The following is a 12,387-nucleotide window of genomic DNA, read 5'->3' as shown; positions in this document are numbered from 1 at the left end:
AAGTGGAGAGGTCTAAACATGTCACTTTAGGGACAGTTGTATGCACTATTTACACGCAAGTTTTGTTTTTTTCTGATAAAGGTATTTTCTTACATGTGTATTAGTCAGATACCTGTGTACAGGAGTTTTGCTAGGTAACAAATGTAAAATTCACACTTTTGATATCATGATTTCTAACCAGGGTGTAAATTTTTAGCCTAAAAAATGCCTAATTGGGAAAACAAGTATGAATGTGCAAAAATCTTAAATATAATGATTGTAACTGTTTTAGTGAAATGAGTGGCACTTTAAGGTCTATGATAAAATGATAAAATGTAACTGATATATTTGCACTTGACAGAAATGTTTTTGATACTGCATAAAGAAAGTAGCATTAATCCCAAAGAATCTACTCTATACTATACATTTTATTTACGTCTTTTTTGAGCAACAGTGAAACTGAGTCCTGATGGGTGCGCGTTACAGTTTCTGAAGCTTAAGTAAAAGCTTGCGTGTGATAATGGGCCTATCCATTGCCGCTACACATCGGTGGAGGATACCGCAGTGACATCCCGCTGTTCTGTTAATTGCTGGGGGAAGTTGAACGCTGTGGTCTGGCTTCTATCAGTTCCCCCCAGCTCAGCACTTTGCAGCCAGGCGAGCTACAGTGAAATATTTAAGGCTATAGGCTAAAACCCCCTCACACACAAAGCTAAAGAGCCAAGAGCAAGGTCACAAGATTTACAGTACTCTGGCCTGAGCGTGGTTTCTATCCATCTCTCACACTGCTGCAGGTGAGCGGCCCTAAATGCACTCGTTTGTTGTTTTTCAGCCTGAGTGGAGACCAGAGCTGGAGCCAGGACTGGGTGCTTTTAGCCCCGGTGGTCCAGATGGTCAACTGCTCTGATTAAGGTTAATGAGAGGACTACAATAAAGAGGAAGATGAACTGAGTTTAAAAGAAGTAGGCTAAGGTTATTAGTCAGTGGTCTATTTAACAGCTTCTTGGTCTTTTGACGCAGAGCAGAGTAGACTGTTTGAAAATGTAAAAGTAATGGTGAAAACACTGCAGTCATAATAGTAGAAGATGAAGGCCTGTCACAATGTTAGGCTACGATATTGCCTTATTGTTCAATGTATGAAAGCTGGAACAATATTTTTTGGAGGTCAGTATTTATCATGCATGCTTTTTCTTTGCAGCACTGGGGATTTTATTTTATTTTTTTCTGGCTATACAATAAGATTTAAGTCAAACAAGGTTGAATGCATAACTTCTATTTTTCTTATTGCAGATGCAAACTAATCACTAAAGTGTTTTTTTCTGCTATTTATTTATTGCAGCTCATGGTTTTTTAACAACATTATATTTTTAGAATAGCTGTTGTGGGATAATTCTGCTCTTGGGTTATTGTGTCAGTCACATAAATTCGTTTCAGTATTATTGTTTATATTTAATTCAGCAATACATTGCGCTTCAAAATTTGTTTTCGTGACAGGCCTATGTAGTAGCAGTTGTAGCAGGTGGGGTAGTTCTGGTAATGTGTCTTCAAGTTGAATACAAATGTTATCAGGTGTGTATGTTTTTAGCCTCTACACACAACCCGATTCCACTGATATTTCTCATGTGCTCTGCCCAGGAGATGATGAGTATCTGGGCTGGGGTTTATTTGTGTGGTCGGCCATTGCTCTTCTGTGATGTGAGTCTGATAACGTGTGAGGTCGGCAATTTGTTATCTCGCTAAGATCCAACATGAAGATACAGGTTCTTGTACATGGTTCACAGACCAGGCTAAAGTGGCAGCGTGGAGGGTTTCACTAATAACAGATCAGCATCAGTGCAGCAGATAAAGACAACGTTAGATTTTATAGTTGGGGGTAGGGATGTCAAGACTGTATGATTAATCTATAGTTGTGATTATCCAGGTCACAGTATCATAAGAATACAAAATCTATACATCCCATATACTGGGGGAATCGTCATTTATTAGACAAAATGAATGAAACTGAATGATTTGATGATTAAATGGACAATAATTGTTAAATTGTGGTGTGTTTTCTCAAAATTTATTACATAAAAATGACAAAAAATCTCCCTACTGTTGCGAAGAAATTGTATACACGATAAATACTGAGCTCCAAATATATTATTCTAGCTTTCATGAATTGAATGATAAGTCGTGACAGGCCTATGCAGCACAATGCAGTATTTACTAAGTATATGACTGTTGTTGTTGACCATGTACAGTGCATGAGGCTTACACCTACTATGATGTAATATTGAATCATTGTACATTGTTACTGACAAGAGTGCCAGTCAAATGGACAAACTGACCAATAGAAGAGGTCAGTTGAGGGCCGGCTGTCCCCTATCCCCTCTGTATCCAACGGCTGCAAGCCACACTGTGTCTGGTGTTGATTTGTGTGGTGCTGTGTGCATGTTTGTAAATCCACTCCATGGCTTTAGACTGTCTCCATGACCCCAATGTTCTATAATGACACTGACCATAAAACTTTATTGGCTGATAAATTTATTGTATAGCTCATGTTCCAAATACACAATATGGAGGCGGGCATGGGCAGAGGTGAAGTGTACTTTGTATACCAGTATTGCTTTATTATGAATACAAATTGGCAATGAAGGAATTAAATACAACATTCAGATTTGTAGCCTTCGTTGTCCTTGCTGGCGGACTTGCCATCTGCCTTTTTTGATGGTGGAAACTGGAACGCTGAAGACCCATCTAGAACATACAAACTCTACACAAAAGGCTTGGAAGTAGAACCCGAAAACCCTCTTGCAGCAAAACGAAAATGCTACCATATGTCTTTACAAACAGTACTTATTCATTAGTTAAATAACAAGAACCTTTTACATCTGCTAATTTGGATATTATAAAGTATAGTTTTTAGCGCTAGTATTAAAAAAACAGGCATTTATTCACTGTCACATTTGATAAGCCATTTTTCATAACACTTGTTCATATTTGGATGGTTTAAAAATACAGTACTAACAACTCTACAACTACCTGCATCCAACATAACCCTGTGTGTAGCCTTACTCCTTGCGTATTGCTGCTTATATTGGTCCCAACATACACCTGCAGTCTTCAGGACGCATGTTCTCTATAATGAAACATCAATAAGTCATCAAAACACAAAAAGTAATTTTACGTGACAGCCACATTGCTATGCTTGGCTGCTTGAATCCTGGAGAGAAATCTTGAGCAAAGGTATTGTGCGTGTGTGTGTGTGTGTGTGTGTGTGTTTGACTGTGTGCTCCAGATTGAACCATTTACATAAAGAACATCATCTCTAATATGAAGTTAATGTAGTGCTCTCCAAATGCTCCATGTGCGATTGACCCTTTTTCTTTCACATTTGTTTGATAACTTGTTAGCCGTATAAAAAGCATTTGTGTCGAGAAAAATACGCCAATTGTGCCTCAATAACTCTGCAGCGCTTGCTATAAAAATGTGCCCATGCTTTATCACTAGAGCATTTTGCCTGATTACAATAGCAGTTAGATGGCGATTCTTTAAAGCTGGAGTATCCCAATAGAACCATTTTTAGGCCCGTTCTGGCTTTAGGCTCATTTGCTTTAATAAACCTACACATCATCATCCCCTCAAGTGGGCGTGAGATTACCCACTTTTTATCAGGGCCCTGTAAAAACTGACATTGCCTCTGCCTAAAGCATAAAAATGAAAAAAAGTGTAGTTTTGTTTGATAGGGCAAAGAGGATGAATGGGGTTGTTAAGTTTAACTGATCTTAAATATACGGCAATAGACACTGGCCTTTAGCGTGACCCCGCACAGTGCTACATATTGCACCTGCATCTTCAGTTCTGACCAGGGCGCACCATGTAACAGCCCCCATTACGGAGGAGGATGGAGAGGACGGGCGCAGAGCTATGGGCCAGGGTCAGTGGCGTAATAGAGGTTAACTATGGGCATAAACACAGCAGCCCAGTTCTGAAAGCACCTTAATCAAGAGTTGATACTTGGCGGCTTAATAGAAATGTAGAGGAAACACTGACCCCTCTGCCCTCATTTCATGTTCTCTCACTTTATGACCTGGAAGCTGCATTTGTACAATATGGATATAATTTATGAACATAAAGCAAATACAGGGTAATACAGATAAGTATTTTTATCTCAAGTAAAATTCCTGAAATCCCTGAGAGATACTCCAGACAGCTTGACTTCAGTATCTTCTAGTCCAGGGTAAAATGTATTATGGCTCATAACAGCACTTATATCTGACAATATAAAAAAATAAGAAAAAGTTGATGTCTTGTGGGGCTGTGTAATATTAGCAAAATTAATGTTGTAATTTTTTTTTGTTTTTATATTTTCATAGCAGCTTCTAATATAGACAGCATTCTTAATATTTTAATCTTGTATGTATTCGAAACACTGGTTTGCTATTCCTTTTACTTTTTTACATGTTCTAAAATTAGTTTTAATGGTATAAAAATACACAAAATAAAGTAAACATATTAGCAATAAAAACATACACAGCAGTATTTTATTATGGCATCTACTAAAGTTCTTGTAATACTATCTTGCTTATATGGTGGTTTGTTGTCCTTAAACATCTGTCTGACACTCTGTCTGCTATGGAAGTAATATACTGAAATGTGCATCCAATACTGCCGTCCTATCACTAAAGTTCATTGTAATGTCTATCTAAACGGTCTCACTTCAGTTTTGATGGTCCTCCCAGGCCTCATTCATGCGTTATGATCTTTACGCTGCAATATTGTAATGGCAGAAAAGTACTGGATTCAGCTGATGTATAGTGCCCCCTCTGCATTCTGTATGCAGAAAATATTATACAAACGGACCAGAAAAGGACGAAGGGAACAAGGGAGTGAAAAAGACTGATAACGGGGAGGCGGAGAGAGAGGGGACGTGACTGAAAGAATGAATAAGACAAAGAGGTGGCTTCTCCTGTATCTTATCTGTATTCGTCTCCAGTGTTCCCCAGCACAAACAGTGTGTCCGGGCCCATAAACACACTATTATCCCAGTGTTTATCACAGTGCACATTACCGTTTGCCTCTGTCCGACTTACTGTAATGGAGTCGTTTGGTTTGATGGATGCCTCAGGCGTGGCTTTCTATCTATCGCTCGTATTATACCTCGACTGGGTCTGCACGCGTTCACCAGCTCCCTTTGCAAATGTCTGTGTGCACATTCACCTGAGCCCTGAGCTGGTGATTGAGGTTATGGCCAATGTAAATGTACCATTTGGCACAGAGAATTGGAGGTGCAGAGGGCAAGAGGAAGTGGAGGGGAAGAGAAGGAATAGTCTGCTTCACTGCAACTTGTATTCATGTAAGAGCAGCCACTTTACTTTTAAAACAAATCAATTAGAGAGAGTATTAAATCTAGATCTAATTATTGCTTCATTTTTCAGAGCCAAAAGAGACAGTGAAGACACACAAACCACACATGACCTTCTCACTTTTATGCCTGTGAATAATTGTCTTCTAGCATAGCAGAGAGGTAATGGTATTAAATGTCACATGTTTTCTTTGGCACAAAAAAATCTGAAAAAGTCTGCATTAGTTTAATTTATCATCTGGTTTCCGTTCCATCTGTCATTTATGATTGCACAGTCAACACTTCAGAATAATAAATAGAGAGTGCATTTGCTTTAAAATGCACCATATCATTCCATGAAGATGAGTGAAGCCCTTCACAGTCTAAACACCGGTGTTGGACAAGATCCTTTAAAAGTAATTAGTTATTAGTTACCCTTTACTTTTTCCCTAAAGTAACTGCATTAGTAACTGCATTACTGGGTGATGAAAGTAACTAATTACCAGATAAAGTAAATGACTAAATAAATTAGTAAATTACGAACTATCAACAAAAGAATTCCCAAAAATACACCCTCCGCTGTTTTTCAGTAAAAATTTGCTTTATTCCACCTTGTTTGTTGTTCGCTTTACACAGCAGACTCTGGACAAACAGCATATTTACCAAATGCATTGATATCAGAACATTACAAACCTGTGCACGCTACATGACAGCGCTTATACACGTGCACTTACGATAAGTAGCGTGAGCAGAGGGCTGTGTCCACTATCTCTGCGCTGACGTCTTTTTAGCAATCTGTAAACTCCAAGTGCACTTGTCAAGAGTCTTCAAATAACAATGCATATCTATAAAATCCACAGGAGTTGACATATTTCTTCATGTGTATTTAAAACAGCGAGTATTCATCCACTTATCACTGCTAAACCAATGAAATGTCAGGAATGTCTTTATGGCCGTCTAACTCTAGGTGAAACAGTAAATGGTTAGATTACTTGTTACTAATCAAAGTAACACCATTATAGTTAAACTCTGTTATTAAAACTGCTAAACACTAACTTTACCTAAACTCCAAAATGTACCAGAATGCCATGTCCATACTATGATCAGGTCTCCTTCTTTCTGTCTGCTGACGGGACACCCACGTGCATACAGGATTTGTAATCAGTTCGTGTTATGGAAGTAGTTGTGAGGTGATCTAGGACATGTTCTCATTGCAGTAAAAGGCTCCTTGTGTAGGGTCACCTTGAGCAGCATCAAGACTTGACAGCCTTGTAAAACATTACTGCCTGGCTAACAGAGCAGTGTTCATGTCTGCGTGTACTGTCTGTTTATTTGGCTTGGGCTTTAGGCTGGAGCTCTACCTGACCAGCTGGTGCAATAACTGCAGGGATGCAACACCAGGAAAGAGCAGCAGAGTCCACACCTCCCCCGTGCGCTCCCCTGTGCTGCTCATCACACCAGAGCCAGAGAGAGCCAGCGATTAGTGCACATATTATCCTACAGACCGGAGAGAGGAACAACTGAGGCTAGAGAACACAAAATGAGATCGTTTTACCCCTTCTCAAACAATCTCTTGAGTCTATAGATAGACTGTAAAAACAAGCATCTTGGAGATGTATGAGTATGTTAGTCAGGTACGCTGAATAGTTATCGATTTACAAGTGTACAATTAGATAAATGTTCACTCTTTTTTTTACTTTACAGGTTATCCCCTTGAAATTTAATGTTTTATTTTCAAGCAGGATCTTGTCAGAATTCTGATTAAATTGAAGTACTGAAAATAGACAGTTTGCATTTGATAATTTTTAAATTTAGTAAAGATGCTATACCTGATTTATACAGTCTTCAAAAAAAAGACTGTGTGAAAAAGCCAAAATAACTTATTTGAAATGGTTTTCAGTAGTCAAAAGTTATTCCCTTTCCCAACATATAGCATCCTCATAATCCATCTGTTGAGTCTATTAACCAAAACACAACTTTTGACAAAATTAAAAAAATATATATTTTTATAATTTTAAGAATCTCCAAAGTCAACAAAAGTAATTTAGAAATAATTTTAAATCAAATACAAAATTAACATTTTTAATAAATGATTATATAGTATGGAATCATCATGCTGATGGTTTTTTACAGTGCATGTCTGAGCTGGTGTCATTTGCTGCGCTGTTGTGTCACGGTCATGCTAAACACCATGAGCCCGGATACATACAGTACTTGTCCTTGGGGAGCACATGATGAAATCACACCTGAGATAAGTGTTACTCCAGAGGCTGACTCCTCCCACACATCCAGACAGCCCTGCTGCACTTACATCACTCACAGCATGACGGCCCCGCACGCACCCTAAAGACCTGTGCACAGCGCACCACTGCCTTATATATGGCAACGCATTTATCAGCCTTTGTCCAGATACACTGAGAAAGGATCTTCAATCTTCCATTTTATTTTGGACAAAAGTGAATATAACAAATATAGTGTATTACTTGGACAATACAGTGAAGGCGCTTCCAGTAAGAGATGATTGTCTGTCAGTCTCCAGGGATTACTTCACCTGGGCCCATAGTGCTTTAGCAGTCCCTATAGTTGAAGCTATATTTTAAATGTACACTCTTCAGATATCTCTCCATAGAGGTGTTTGCTTTGACTGAAATGTTCCACTGTATGGAGTGAAACCGACTGGAGACAAGCAGATATATCATACCGACAAAACAATATTATCTCCATGAAAAGTAAGCTTGTGATAGGACCTCCCCCAGAAAAGTGACATAATGCACCTTTTAAGTCCAATGATAGCCATATAAGGCATTATTTAAATTGACAACCTTTATGAAGGCATGCATTTTGAACCAGAAATAATCAGGGTACAGATGTCACCGTTTGCACTTTCTGTTAATTTATTCATCCATGCAGTTGCTATAAAACATTAGTATAGCAGTGAAGGGTGGGGCAGAATGGCTCATTAGCTTAAGGTCGGCCATAACTTGCTTTCATTAACTAATCTCTCACTGGGTGTCTCCGTTAGCCACCCTCGCCCTTCTCCACCTCCTCTCTCCAACTCTCTTCATCACTATTCACCAGCTGTCCTCCTAGACTGCAGGCAGGCCAGGGTTCACATTGTTTTAATTCAATTAAAATTGACATCAATCTGTATGTGACGAATGAAATTTACATCCCGTACAATTAATCTATTCTGACCTCCACCACTACACCCACACAGACCCTCAATCTCTGCTTATTACCATTATCGGCCCTGTGAGCTGGCACTACTGCACAAGTGAAATTAAAATCATAATTCTGTGTTTTGAAGGCGTTTGAAGTGTAGGTCAATAATTAAACAGTGTTGCACCAGGGAGAAGCTTCGTACATCTGTTGCTTTTATTTCATGACACAGTATCATGTCTTTCCAAACTAGCCCCCATTTTCACTGTAAATTCTGCTGCCTCCCATTTGTAATTATAACAGTCCTTTTCAAATTATTTTTAATGCAAAGTTTGTGACAAAGGCTTATAAAACAGCTTGGATTTAAATTGTAGTTGCCAGTAAGTCAGAATGAACTTGGCGGTGACACAATCATCTTCAGTTTCACTGTATAATTTTAACCTAAGACTTGGACTGGTTTATTTATATTTAATCATAGAAGCACATGACCTAACTTAGACCCACTCAAGATTTTATCCTCATGGGCTACAAGCTAATACTAAACTGTGGTGGCCTCATTTGATTTTGATGATGGCTTTTTATATTGGAACACTCACTTCGAAAGCAAACCACTCAAACCAGACTTGAATAACTTGTACTTAAAGTATAACTTGTTTTTGAAACCTTACACTGAAAACCTATGAGAGCGGTGAATTGGAAGTAGGTTAAATCCAGACTCCCATTAAGGATTATTATTTGAACAGTGGAAGTAACCTGAAAATGCTTAGAGCTACAGTGAAAAAGCTGTTGTTGAAATGTAGACAAAATGTTCTCTTTCACATACATATGTGATACTGCAAGGCTTACATAAAGATAAAATAGAAATACAACTTTTATTTAGTCATTTACAAACTTTCTGCAAGCTTCTTACCTCGTCAGTACACCCAGACTCTTCTCCCAGTGGCGAGTGTGCTAACCTGTTCTCCGGCTGGTACTGTGGTTTCCGTATGACCAGGAAAAGGTGCTGTAGTCGATTAGTATACGGTGTTGGCTATAGTTCCCATGACAGGATATGAAGAGGCTGAAGGTCACTGTGGCGGCTCTAAATAACCCACTCATTATACATGTCCTTAAGAAAAGAACACTCCAGAAACCCTCCTCCCAATTAAAAGATAAGAATATGACCATTAAGCACCACTGGGGAAGGTGACAGCAAGTAGAAAGGTTGTCAGACATCTCATCGCACTTGTAGCCATAGACACTTTTCATTTAGACTCCTATTTATAAGATTTCATCAAAGGTTATAATCGTCCTTGTGCACAACTCAATTAAAATGAGGCATACAGCTGATGTTCTGTGTTGGGCCCCACATGTTGATGTACCTGCTCTAGGCTATAGGACCACAGGGTACATACTGACAATGTTGAATTTAATATTTACATTTTAGGTTTTTTTGTTTGTTTGCTTTTTCATGTGTTCCCCAACACAAGCTGTAAAAATATTTTGATATTACTGTAGTGTTTTATTTTCATTTTTCTTTTTATAAGCTAAATTATAGTGTCATTTTATCAAAACCACCGCATTCCCAATTGTACTGTATTAGGAACAATACTTAAAAATGTATACTTACAATACTCACTTTAAGTCTCTTTATAATATGGTGTAAAAAACATTGGATTAGAAAGAGCTTTATATTTGTTTCACCATTTAGGGAAGTGACTGTATTCTGAAAAGACCCTGATGAAAGAAAATAGATGGTGAGTCTTTACATAAAATTGGAGTGAAAAGTGCAACATCTGTCGAGGGATTATCAGACTACATCACTTCACGTTCTACTCCGTGCTCTGCTTTGCATGTCTCCTGCAGAAGAGCAGCTGTCCTATCTTTTATCACCTAGTGTATTGTAGGATTTCAGCAGATTTCAGGCTTTCTCGGGGACTAGGCTAGTTGTATCGATCAGGTATGAGTGGCTACTGAAGTTTAAGCCATTTATTCTCGTCATTTACGCACTCACCTGCATTTAACACATACGAGTCATTAAGACGTATCCCACTCACTAATATTCATTTAGCATCATAACTTATTTTATCACATGGTGATAAACTGTTTTAGCACGTTAACAACATCGCTAACTAACATTGCAATTTCATGTTGACCACGCAGACAGCGGCGCTTTCTGCACTCAGGTTGCACACGCATCTGCTGTATTGATAAACAAATAATCTGTCTATACAGCTCTAGAAACGTGAGCACTGTACAAGGACATTATCAACTACTTACATCCAGTGGATTGTGTGACTTGTTTGTGACACATATTTAATACCACTCCACATATTACAAATTCTTTCTTAAGGCTTTTTGACTTTTTATTTTGATAGCCCTATTGTCAGTGCACAGTTAGCTTGTATCTGTCTTTGTATACATTTCTATGCACCCGGGCCTAGCAGTGTGTGTGACTTATTTCCTTCTCTGGCCAGCTGTGATAAATGAAAAGCACAGTTTGCCTCCACCTGTTCCACCCTGAAGCCAGTTGCCACTTTTGGTCAAACAGGTGGATGTGAGAGCAGTTGTCACAGGGTGATGAAGGCAGGGGAGCAGAAGAGGCAAATGAGAACACCAAGCAGCTTTAATAATCTTATTTTTGATTACAGTGGCAGAGATAGGGTGATGACTGGTTTAAGTGACATGATGCCAGCAGGTATGTGGGCTGAAGTGTGGCTGCTGTTATGTTGTTGATAAATGTGTCTTATCAGAACAGGATTATATTTCTTGGTTTCAAAGATAAGACCAAGCTTGGTCTGTAAAGGGTCTGAAAAGATTTGTATTAAAAGTGCACAATGTAACTTTTTATTGGAGGGTCTGACACCTGTTTTGACCCTGGAAATGTTACTACTTTGTCTGGATTGTTCCACAGATTGTCATTAAATTATTAAACTAATCTACCTTGCCTTTACTCAGTTACATGAATTATTCTTATTATTCTTATTCTTATTATTATTATTATTATTATTATTATTATTATTATTATTATATTATTATTATATTTCTAGAATACCTCGTAAAGCATGCATCCTTGCTATGAGTGGGCTCCCCTCTCCGCAGATCAGACCTGTAACTTGACTTAGTAGTGTCACTGTCTCCATGGAGATTGATAAATTCAGTGCCATAGGAATAGGATTTCCATGGAAACAAGCAGATGGCGTACCCATTACCGAAGTTGCGTAGTGAACCTTGAGGCTTTAGTATTTTCCCCAGAACTACTATAGCTTGGAGAATATAGGGTCTATATATTTAGCATTGCAAGTTAGGGCAAATGCCTTAGGGGAGGTATGCTGTATGGACACTTCTAGTCTGGATACTTACTCAAAAGTAGGTCAGAGTCATTGTTAAATCCTGACTTGCCACTGTGAAATGACATCTCCTTTTTACTCCCACTTTCCCCTACAGTTAGCCTTCGTGCTGCTACACCGTGCTTTCTTCAGTAGTTGCTCTGTACAATGGGAGGTAGACAGGTAATTACTGTGGACGAGCACTTTTTCCTTTGTCTGTACAGATTATTTATATTCTCTACCATGAAGCTGTTACCATTCTGTCTTTCTCCACCACTCTCACCAGTTATTTTTAAGTTCACTTTAATAACACAATGCAATGACAATGACAATGCAATGCAAGAGATCTCAGACAGAAGTGGAGGAATTATTTGAAATGTGGTCTTAGTGAAAAAAAAAAATTATAACTTTTTTAGAATCCTATTATTCGCTGAAGGGAAATGAAACCCTACACTGCTGTATTTTCTAGTCTTACAAATACACTATCTGTCCCCAAACCGTTGCTGTGGCCGTATTACCTGAAATTATAATATAGTCATTCTTATCGTGTTGTGAAGAGTCAATTTAGTTGTTTAGAGTGGTTCAATGAAGTAGACTTTATGCTAATTAACTGCA

At 38.4% G+C, this 12,387-nt stretch overlaps 1 protein-coding gene across 1 annotated transcript in view; it reads left to right on the top strand.

Annotated features, from left to right (window-relative positions):
* Positions 1–12,387, top strand: part of il1rapl1a (interleukin 1 receptor accessory protein-like 1a) — a 146,080-nt gene that overhangs the window by 57,423 nt on the left and 76,270 nt on the right. The window lies entirely within an intron of this gene.

The sequence above is a fragment of the Boleophthalmus pectinirostris genome, unplaced genomic scaffold (genome assembly GCF_026225935.1).
Source record: "Boleophthalmus pectinirostris isolate CB_2022bp ecotype Guang Dong unplaced genomic scaffold, ASM2622593v1 HiC_scaffold_1, whole genome shotgun sequence".
Lineage (NCBI taxonomy): Eukaryota > Metazoa > Chordata > Actinopteri > Gobiiformes > Gobiidae > Boleophthalmus > Boleophthalmus pectinirostris.
Note: the sequence above shows the minus strand (reverse complement) of the source record. Positions and strands in the feature narration are given on the sequence as shown.